The following is an 11,144-nucleotide window of genomic DNA, read 5'->3' as shown; positions in this document are numbered from 1 at the left end:
GATAAGCTACAGTACATGTGCAGGTACAGGTGGTTTTATCGTCTACTACTACAGTGGTCCCCAACCCCTGGTCCCCAGACCAGTACCGGGCCGCAAAGAAAAAAAAATTGTGGTTAATATTAAAGCAATTTTTTCCATTAGTCTTGCAGAGATTTTATTTTGAAAAGTGACTGTTTCCGGCCTCGCCTCAGAACCGCTCTGGACTCTGGTGCCATTTCATGAACCAGCAGAAACATGAGCTAAAGAAATGAGCCAAACAAAATTCACCGGAGAACTTTTTTTGAAAGAAACAAGGAAACAATGGGTCTGCAGAAGGGTCACAGACTGAGGGGTCACAGACTGAGGGTCACAGACTGAGGGGTCACAGACTGAAGGGTCACAGACTGAGGGGTCACAGACTGAAGGGTCACAGACTGAGGGGTCACAGACTGAAGAAGGGTCACAGACTGAGGGGTCACAGACTGAGGGGTCACAGACTGAGGGGTCACAGACTGAAGGGTCACAGACTGAGGGGTCACAGACTGAAGAAGGGTCACAGACTGAGGGGTCACAGACTGAGGGGTCACAGACTGAGGGGTCACAGACTGAAGGGTCACAGACTGAGGGGTCACAGACTGAAGGGTCACAGACTGAGGGGTCACAGACTGAAGAAGGGTCACAGACTGAGGGGTCACAGACTGAGGGGTCACAGACTGAGGGGTCACAGACTGAAGGGTCACAGACTGAGGGGTCACAGACTGAGGGGTCACAGACTGAGGGGTCACAGACTGAAGGGTCACAGACTGAAGGGTCACAGACTGAGGGGTCACAGACTGAGGGGTCACAGACTGAAGGGTCACAGACTGAGGGGTCACAGACTGAGGGGTCACAGACTGAAGGGTCACAGACTGAAGGGTCACAGACTGAGGGGTCACAGACTGAGGGGTCACAGACTGAAGGGTCACAGACTGAGGGGTCACAGACTGAAGAAGGGTCACAGACTGAGGGGTCACAGACTGAGGGGTCACAGACTGAGGGGTCACAGACTACCTGCAAACAGAAAGATGCATTTAGAAGTAGGGATGGGATTGAGAACCGGTTCTTTTAGAGAACCGGATCCCAGTAGCTTGATTCCTTGGAATCGTTTGCCTGCCTGCTTATCGATTCTGCCTTCGTTGCACATGCGTGATGACATCACGCGTACGCTGCATTGTTTTGGTCAGAACGTAGCCAACATGGTGTTGAGGCAGAAACGGTCCAAACAGACCACACCAGGTCTAAACGGACCACACCAGGTCTAAACAGACCACACCAGGTCCAAACAGACCACACCAGGTCCAAACAGACCACACCAGGTCTAAACAGACCACACCAGGTCCAAACAGACCACACCAGGTCTACACAGACCACACCAGGTCCAAACAGACCACACCAGGTCTAAACAGACCACACCAGGTCTAAACAGACCACACCAGGTCTAAACAGACCACACCAGGTCCAAACAGACCACACCAGGTCTAAACGGACCACACCAGGTCTAAACAGACCACACCAGGTCCAAACAGACCACACCAGGTCCAAACAGACCACACCAGGTCTACATAGACCACACCAGGTCCAAACAGACCACACCAGGTCCAAACAGACCACACCAGGTCTACACAGACCACACCAGGTCCAAACAGACCACACCAGGTCCACTGGAACACTGTCAAAGCTTCCATTTCTTCTAAAGGGTGGAATCCCTCCAATCTGTTCAAACATTTGTCCGCTGCATGTGACTCATTTACCGAAATGTCACGTATTTGATTTGATACTTAGCGACGCTTGAATCTAGGGGCAGAGTGAACGCCGGGCCAGTGCGGGCAACAAATGTCATACCCAAATACAAGTTTCTGAAGGTAGGGGAAAGGAAAAGAGGTGCACAATGTATATATATATATAATATTATATATATATATATATATTATATATATATATATGTATAATTTAATTTTAAAAATTTTTTTGCTATTATTATTTTCTTTAGATCGTATTGGTCTGTCTGTGGAACCTGAACTAAAATGAGTTCCACAGCCTTGACTGGAATTTTTGCACTTTGCAAATTCACCTCACGGGCCGGACTGGAACCTTTGGTGGGCCACATTTGGCCCCCGGGCCGCATGTTTGAGACCCCTGCTGTAGAATCACTGTATTTGCCTGATACACAGTGTAAGTGTTTCAGATCACATGCTCTGAACTCACAAAGGTTTTTCTTATTGCCCCCCCCCCCACCTCTACCTGGTCCTCAGACAATGTTCATGCATGAAACTGGTCTGTAGTAGAACACAGGTTGGGGACTACTGGAGTACAGGATGAACCTGTCGTGTTGGAGGTTGTCGGTTCTAAACCTGGGTTCATCCTCTGCATTTCCACAGCAGCTGTTCTAACGGTGCGCCTCAGCAGTTTGGATGGGAGGGGGAGGGGCCTATGTTATGACAGCTGCTTTAAAGGGGGGGCGGGGCTTTTCTACCATTACATTTACAAATAAACCCTCCAATTGGCCGTAAAATTAGGGACAGTACAAACTGAGCGTGTCACAGCTGGAGCACCACAGGGTTTTTTTTTTTTTTTTTTTAATACATGTGTCCACGCTGCTGCTGAAGGAATTTCACCTGAATTTGCCGTTTAAAACTGTCAAAACTTCACACAATGGCCCAAAAACCTGTTTTCTGGATCCTGTGGCTCCACATATATTATAAAGTCCAGCCCCTTCATGTGGGTTCAGCTTCACAGATCACATTTGACTGGTTTATGCATCAGACTCGTACCCTAAACCCAACAGGACAAGTACCATTTCAGTGTAAATATGTAAATTTTGGTCTGTTTTTAACATTTTCAGCCTTTATGAAGTAATACTGTATGATTAATATTTCACTGACCACTAAACTGAAGTCAGAAGTCAAAGTCAGTTTTATGGTCAGTGTTTGCCATATGGACATGAGTCTTTCTAGGTTATTATTCTATTATCTGACTGTAGATCCCAGTTGGTCTGAATGTGGAACCTGAACTAAAACAACTATGACACATTTGACTCCTAATAACTTTAGTATTTTTGTTCTTTCCAAATTTGGACTGTGGGACAATTTCGAACCTTTGGTGGGCCAGCCCCCCCCCCCCCCCCCCCAAAAAAAAAAACAAAAACAAAAACAGAATACAGCTATAAACTATGAAAATATAAGTAACATCTGATCTGAATCCTACACGTTGATGTCTGTGAGGTCTTGATCAGGACAGTTTTCAGGGGGTCGCGTTGGGTCGGGTCAAATAATTCCCCAAAAGCCCCGTGGGTTGAAAAAAACCCGACTTGTGCATCACGTTACAGTGATGTTTTACTCATTCCTCTAAACCTCCCGCTGTTGTGCAGCTAATTTTCCTTTCCTCTGCTTTTGGAAACTTTAATTTGAGGGGGCAGGACATGTGTTTAGCCCCGCCCCAGAACTGGGTCTGGATCAGCCCGATCTCGTGACTAAATCTGATCTTCTAAAAGATGCCAGATCGGCGGCCGATACCGATGTGTAGATCGGATCGGGACATCCCTGTTAAAAACTAGATTAAAATGTCAGTGTGGAGTTTGCTTTTGACAAATATCAACCTTATTTTTATACTGAGTCGGTCTCACTCACTGCTCTGGGTTTTACCTCCATTCCACAGGTGGTGATGGGGGCTGAACTGAGCATGCTCAGATGTCAATGGAAAGAACAAAGTCTATTCTATCAGCACGTTTTGAACTTTTTCCTATTGATCGAACGGTTGAATTTCTATGAATATTTAATAAATCCTACATTCCAAACGTGTCAGTGGTGACACGTCGGGGGTTAAAGAGTTAAACATGAGTGAAGGGGAAGCTGTTGAATTGTTTAACACATCTTGATTTTTGTTGATTTTGATTTTTTTTTTGTTCATTTTCTTGATTTTTTTGTTCATTTTGTTCATTTTTTTGTTCATTTTGTTGATTTTATAAATTCATTTTGTGGATTTTGTTCATTTTTGTTCATTTTGTTGATTATTTTGTTCATTTTTGTTCATTTTGTTGATTATTTTGTTCATTTTGCTGATTGTGACTGTCACATATTTTTGGTTTTATTTTTATTTTAAGTCTATTCTCTCAGCACCATTTGGAATTTTTCCCATTGAGTAAAAGGTTGAATTTATATGAATATTTAAAATAAACCGTACATTCAGGACGCTCACCGTGACACGTCAGGGGTTAAAGGGTTAAACTGTGAACTGAGCGATATTCCAGATAGATGTCACAGGAAAAGGGAGTATGGACGTGAATCCTCCCTCTGCTCTGTGAGGTTTTCGGGGGCAGCGTCCGAAGATAAATTTGCAAAAACTAATAAAAGCGCTACGTTAGGACGGAATGAGCAGAACATGGAGCAGCGAGAATGAAAAAAGAGCTGCTGGCTGCTCAGTACATCTGTTTCTGAATGAAAGCAGGGACGGCAGAAAGAGGAGGGGGGCGGGGGGGGGCGGGGGGGGGGGCACAAACCAGAGCGAGAAAGACAGAAAAGATTGAATCGATGTCTCAGCAAATGTGAATTAAGTGGAAATGAGCTTTTTCTCTTGACTAATAAAAGCCGCAGGACATAAAAGCAGCTTCCACACACTGATTTTCTTTGTTCGGAGAACGTCTGGAAACGAATTCCTTTTATTTAACATTGTCGGACACCAGCGAAAAACACGCCTCAGTTCTTCTGCCAGTGACGCTGCGTGGCGTCTCTGTCAGAAACTGGTCTGAAAAAACGCAACGAGGTGATAAAACGAAGCAGATCGGAACAAATGCACAAGAAAAAGAGGACAGTTTCAGAGTCAGCGTCAGTGGAGGAACGACAGCAGAGGGCGCTACGAGTCCCATCAAAGAAGGATCTACGAAAACAGGAATAAAAAAAACCAGTCGTACATGATAGTCTGTCAGTACTGTGTATAATCTGGATTTAAGTGGAGTTTAAACAGGTTTGGGTTCATTTAGTCCAGTGGTTCTCAACTGGTCTGGTCTTCAGGACCCACCATCACCCCTTAACCCTTTAGAGGGCGCTCAGAGAAGAACCATGAACCAGGGGTGAACACAGTGTAAGGGCGTGTGAGCAACTTCATTCATTTTGTTGATTTTTGGGGTTTTTTTGGTTCATTTTTGTTGATTTTTTAAAAAAAAAAATTTTGGTTCGTTTTGTTGATTTTTTGTTCATTGTACTGATTATTTTGTTAATTTTGTTGATTACTTTGTTCATTTTGTTGATTATTTTGTTCATATTTGTTCATTTTGTGATTTTTTGTTAATTTAGTTGATTTTTAATTCATTTTTTTTGCATTATTTTGTTCATTTTGTTGTTTTTTTGTTGATTTTGATTATTTTGTTGATTTTTTGTTGATTTTGTTGATTATTTTGTTGATTATTTTGATTTTTTTGTTCATTTTGTTGATTATTTTGTTCATTTTTGTTCATTATGTTGATTTTCTTGTTCATTTTGTTGATTACTTTGTTCATTTTGTTGATTATTTTGTTAATATTGTAAATTTTGTTGATTTTTTTGTTCATTTTGTTGATTTTTTTATTCATTTTGTTGATTATTTTGTTCATTTTGCTGATTATTTTGTTCAGTTTTGTTCATTTTGTTGATTATTTTGGTTCATTTTGTTGATTAATTTTGTTCATTTTTGTTGATTTTGTTTGTTCATTTTGTTGATTACTTTGTTCATTTTGTTGATTATTTTGTTGATATTGTAAATTTTGTTGGTTTTTTTGTTGATTTTTTTAAAAATTCATTTTGTTGATTATTTTGTTCATTTTGCTGATTTTGTTCAGTTTTGTTGATTATTTTGGTTCATTGTTGATTAATTTTGTTCATTTTTGTTGATTTTTTTGTTCATTTTGTTGATTATTTTTCATTTTGATGATTACTTTGTTCATTTTGTTGATTATTTGTTAATATTGTAAATTTTGCTGATTTTTTGTTCATTTTGTTGATTTTTTTATTCATTTTGTTCATTATTTTGTTCATTTTGCTGATTATTTTGTTCAGTTTTGTTGATTATTTTGTTCATTTTTGTTGATTTTGTTTGTTGATTTTGTTGTTTAGTTTTGTTCATTTTGTTGATTATTTTTGTTCATTTTGTTGATTATTTTTGTTCATTTTGTTGATTATTTGGTCATTTTTGTTCATTTTGTTGATTATTTTTGTTCATTTTGTTGATTAGTTTTGTTCATTTTTGTTGATTTTGTTAGTTCATTTTGTTGATTATTTTGGTTTTTTTACTCATTGACTCACCCAGGATCCCCTGCCTAGTCATCTCTGATCCATCCTCCAGGACTAGAAATAAAGAAAACTAACCAAAGCACTGATATTATCCCATAATATAAAACTATTCTGACATTAGTCATCATTGCTTTCTATCCCAGACTCTGTTAGAAAAGAAACACCTGGATTCAACGTGTCCACATACTTTTGGACAGATAGTAGATGACATAGGTGACTATGCTAATGAGGAACGAATAAATAAATAAAATAAACGACTGAAAACATATACGGTGTATTTTTATTTGTATTTTAAAATAGTAGTGCATGTGCTTTGGCGTGTCCTAGTGGTGATATGTGGTTACAGCGCATCCGAAAACTGTGCCCCAAAAAATAATTTCACCATCCGATATCGATAATTATGTATTTATCTGAAGATGAAAGAGAAGAACCTTCAGTAAAGTGTATCAGCAGAACACGTCTACGCGACACAGGTGTAATTAATATGCAAATCAGGCCACGGCTGCAGGAAAAAACTTAAAAGTCTATTATAAAACGACATGAAATCGATTCCACACCCGGAGCTGTGAACCTGCAGAGACAGAAGGTTGGATTTGTGGGAAAGAAGAGTGTGACGAGCAGCGTTTCCGTCTTTGTGAGGACACGGTTGAGACGGCGTTTTTAAGGCGGAACAAAGATTTCAGTCGATTAAGTTTAGGTTAAAGGTTCGACAAAGATGGGATTTGTGACGGCGGATGAAAGAGGAGTCCGACGGGTTCGAAATGAAGCCCCGGGGTTAAATCACACCGAGGTAAAACAAGGTCATTAACGGCGGTGAGATAACCACCTGTCGACAGCAGTGGCTCATGTTCGACCCGTCAGACGATCTGATTGGTTCACATCCGAGTGGAGGTCGACGTAGAGACGACGGTTCAACTACGACAGAAACGAACGATTATAGACGCACTGAGTCCGTTTACATCCACACCAGTACTGCCGTCATTAAAGGATGTCTGCAGTTACACGATTATTATTGATCGTGTAAGCAGGTGAATCTGATCGGCTTTATCTGATGATGACAAATCGGATTAAATGACTAGATTTGTCGCCAATACTCCGATGTCGTCACGCATGTACACAGGTTATTATTTTTTACCTCCGCCAAGAAACAGCGGAGGTTATGTTTTTATAGAGGTTCATTTGTTTGTTGTTGGTGTCTGTTATGTTGTTTGTCTGTTTCTTTTTTGTTTGTCTGTTTGTTTCTTGTTTGTTTGTTTTTTGTCTGTTTGTTTGTTTGTCTGTTAGCAAGATAACTCAAAAGTTATGGAAGAATTTTAATGAAATTTTCAGGAAACGTTGATACTGGCACAAGGAACTGATTAAATTTAGGTGAGAATCCAAATGCTGCACTATAGGTTTTTCCAGGAAATAATCTTTTAAAAACAGAAACAAAACGAAAAATATCGTCTTATTAACAGTATCGTGATATATTGTGATACATGGTATTGTGATCTTAGTATTGTGCTTTGTATTGTATGGGCAGTCTTACCGGTACACAGCCCCACCTACAGACAGAAACCCAACGGTCGGGTTTGTGTTTGTGTTGAAGCTGTCGTCCTCAGCTGGTTTCCGCTTCGACAGTTCGTACGTCAGCCTGTGGGTCGTGTCGTCGCTTTACTATTAGAGCTGATGTGTCTTCAGGGCAGTTATTACAGCAGTTTAGACGAGCGGCCTCCAACGAGGGTCCGACGTTCGTAAAGACACCATGATTTATGATCCGTCCTGAAGGTTAGACTGAAGGCACAGGTCCAACACCTGGCAGTGGTTTCCATCCATTAGTTCAGTGTTTGTGTGATGGTTCGTGTTCCTTTTTTTTCTTTTTTTTAATTATTTCAAATTATACATTTACATAAATGTGTACTTATAGATAAGGAGCCACACAGACACAGTATAAAAAAAATAAACAAATTATACAACAAACCTACAAACCTATTAAACCCCCCAAAAAAGAAGAAATAAACCCAAAACAAACCAAAAAAACACAACAAAAAAAACAAGATAAATAATGTTATCAGCTCCTCTTTCCAATGCTCAGGGCTGATTCAGAGTTAATTAATTTAATGTAAACTAACAACACATTTCTCTATCAAAAGGACGTCGGAGACAGCAGGACACGCTTGTAACAGTAGAGAAAAAAGGATTCCGTTGTTGCTAAAACAAATTAATTTGTCCACAAACGGAAAACTTAATCTTTTCCAACTTTGAAAAGAAAAGTAAATCATGCACCTGTTGCACAGAAGTGGGAGGCAGAGGTTCCCTCTGCTTAAAGACAGTCATACAACGACGGGCCAATAGTGGACAAAAGGCTGTCCAGTCACTTTGGACGATCCCAGTGCAGGAGATGAAGCTCCAAAAACTACCAGTAGGGGGCGTGGTCGCACTGATTTACTGACTGTTCGTGTTTCTGACGTCGTCCTGTGCTGCTGTGTTTTCTAGGTGGCGTCGGCGGCGTCATCGAAGACGGAGCGGGCGCTGCTGCTGCCGTGCGACTCGGGTCAGTACACCGACGACGGAGAATGCTGCAAACAGTGTCCGCCCGGAGAGGGCGTGGTGAGCCGTGTGGCGCCAAACAGACGGTCTGCGCACAGTGTTTAGACAGTGAGTAGACGCCCACCGACACGACACCATCACCAGACATGAGCGCAAAGACGAAGAAACATACAATTAAACACAGGTGTTCAGTATTTACAGCTAGTAGCATTAACGCTATGCTAGTTTATGGTGTGTTTTCAGGACATTTTTATGATTATCACCTTGTATTACTATAAGAGTTCAGATGTGTGTCTGTACTGTGACGTTCTCATTTAAAACCCACATTAACTGAATAATTAGCTGATACAGGTGTTCAATAGTACCAGCTTGTAGCATTAAAGCTACGCTAGTCTGTGGTGCGTTTTCTGTACATTTCTGTATTAATATTGCTAATTAATGCTACATTAATTGACTAGATTGCTGGTTTTTTTGCAAAAATACACAAGTTAACAATATTTACTGCTCTTAGCATTACATGTATGCTAGTTTATGGTGTGTTTTTGGGACATTTTTTTTTATGACTCATCAACTTGCATTGCTGTCAGAATTTAGATATTCAACAATATTTACAGCTAGTAGCATTAACGTTACGCTAATCTGTGGTGTGTTTTCAGAACATTTTTAAAAATTTTTATCACCTTGCATTACTATAAGATTTCAGTTTTGTCTCTTAACTGTGATGTTCCCATTTAAAACCCCACATTAATTGACTAAATTGTGGATTTTTCAGCAAAAAACATATTGTATTCAATATTTACAGCTTGTAGCATTAAAGCTAAGCTAGTCTGTGTTGTGTTTTTGGGACATTTTTATTATGATTCTCATCAACTTGCATTGATATAAGAGTTTAGATATTCAACAATATTTACAGCTGGTAGCATTAAAGCTATGCTAGTTTATGGTGGTTTTCAGGACATTTTTATAATTATTATCACCTTCTATTATAAGAGTTCAGATGTGTGTCTGTACTGTGATGTTCCCATTTAAAACCCGACATTAAATGAATAATTAGCTGATTTTTTCTGAAAAAAAATAAAAATAAAAATCCAGGTGTTCAATACTTACAGTTTGTAGCATTAACGCTATGCTAATCTATGGTGCGTTTTCTGTACATTTCTATATTAATATGGCTAATTAGTGCTACATTAATTGACTAGATTGCTGATTTTTCTGCAAACACAAAGTAAAAAATAGTGTTTGTAGCATTAAAGCTATGCTAGTCTGTGGTGTGATTTTGGGATTTTTTATGATTATTATCACCTTGCATTGCTATAAAAGTTTAGATTTGTGTCTTAACTGTGATGTTCCCATTTAAAACCCTACATTAATTGAGTAGTTAGCTGATTTTTCTGCAAAAACATACAGGTGTTCAATATTTACAGCTAGTAGCATTAAAGCTATGCTAGTTTATGGTGTGTTTTCAGGACATTTTTATGAATATTTTCACTGTGTATTACCATAAGAGTTCAGATGACCGTCTTGACTGTGATGTTCCTATTTAAAACCCTACATTAATTGACTAAATTGCAGATTTTTCTACAAAAACACAGGTGTTCAGTATTTACAGCTTGTAGCATTAAGGCTACACTAGTCTGTTGTGCGTTTCTGGGACATTTTTAAATTAATATTGCTAAATAATGCTACATTAATTGAGCAGATTGTTAATTTTTCTGTAAAAACATACAGGTGTTCAGTATTTACTGCTTGTAAAATGAAGTTATCCTAGTCTGGTGTGTTTTCAGGACATTTTTATGATCATTATCACAATGCATTGCTATAAGTAAAGAAGTCAGTAACTTCCAGGTCAAACAAATCAGATATCAAAAATGTCAACATGAAACCCCATATTGGTCCATTTGATTATTTCCAATTTTTAATTTGTGTGTACAATCGAAAGAATGAAAAACAACTCATATTTTTTTTTTTTTATTTGTACATGAATAATTAAATTACAAGTCCTTTTTTCGTTTTCTGACTGTAGATTCTCAGTTGAATATGAAAAGAACTAATGATGCACAGATTCATATTCGTTCCAAACACTTGACTTTCACAGACTCCACTTCCTGTAACGTTAGATGGAAGGGGAATAAATTAAGTCTGGAAACAATCCAATTCCAATATAAGAACATGTAAACTGACGAACAGCTGCAAAACTCTGCATCTTCACTGACATTAAACACACACACCGACATCCGATTAATGAAACGCTTCCAGAGTTTCGTCATCTTTACATCCATGCTTCATTTCTGTGTTTTTAATGGCGGCTCGGGCTCAGAACGCCAAATAATAACAGCG

This window comes from Sphaeramia orbicularis, chromosome 8, assembly GCF_902148855.1.
Source record: "Sphaeramia orbicularis chromosome 8, fSphaOr1.1, whole genome shotgun sequence".
NCBI classification, from domain to species: Eukaryota; Metazoa; Chordata; class Actinopteri; order Kurtiformes; family Apogonidae; genus Sphaeramia; species Sphaeramia orbicularis.
This window is presented reverse-complemented; position numbering follows the sequence as displayed.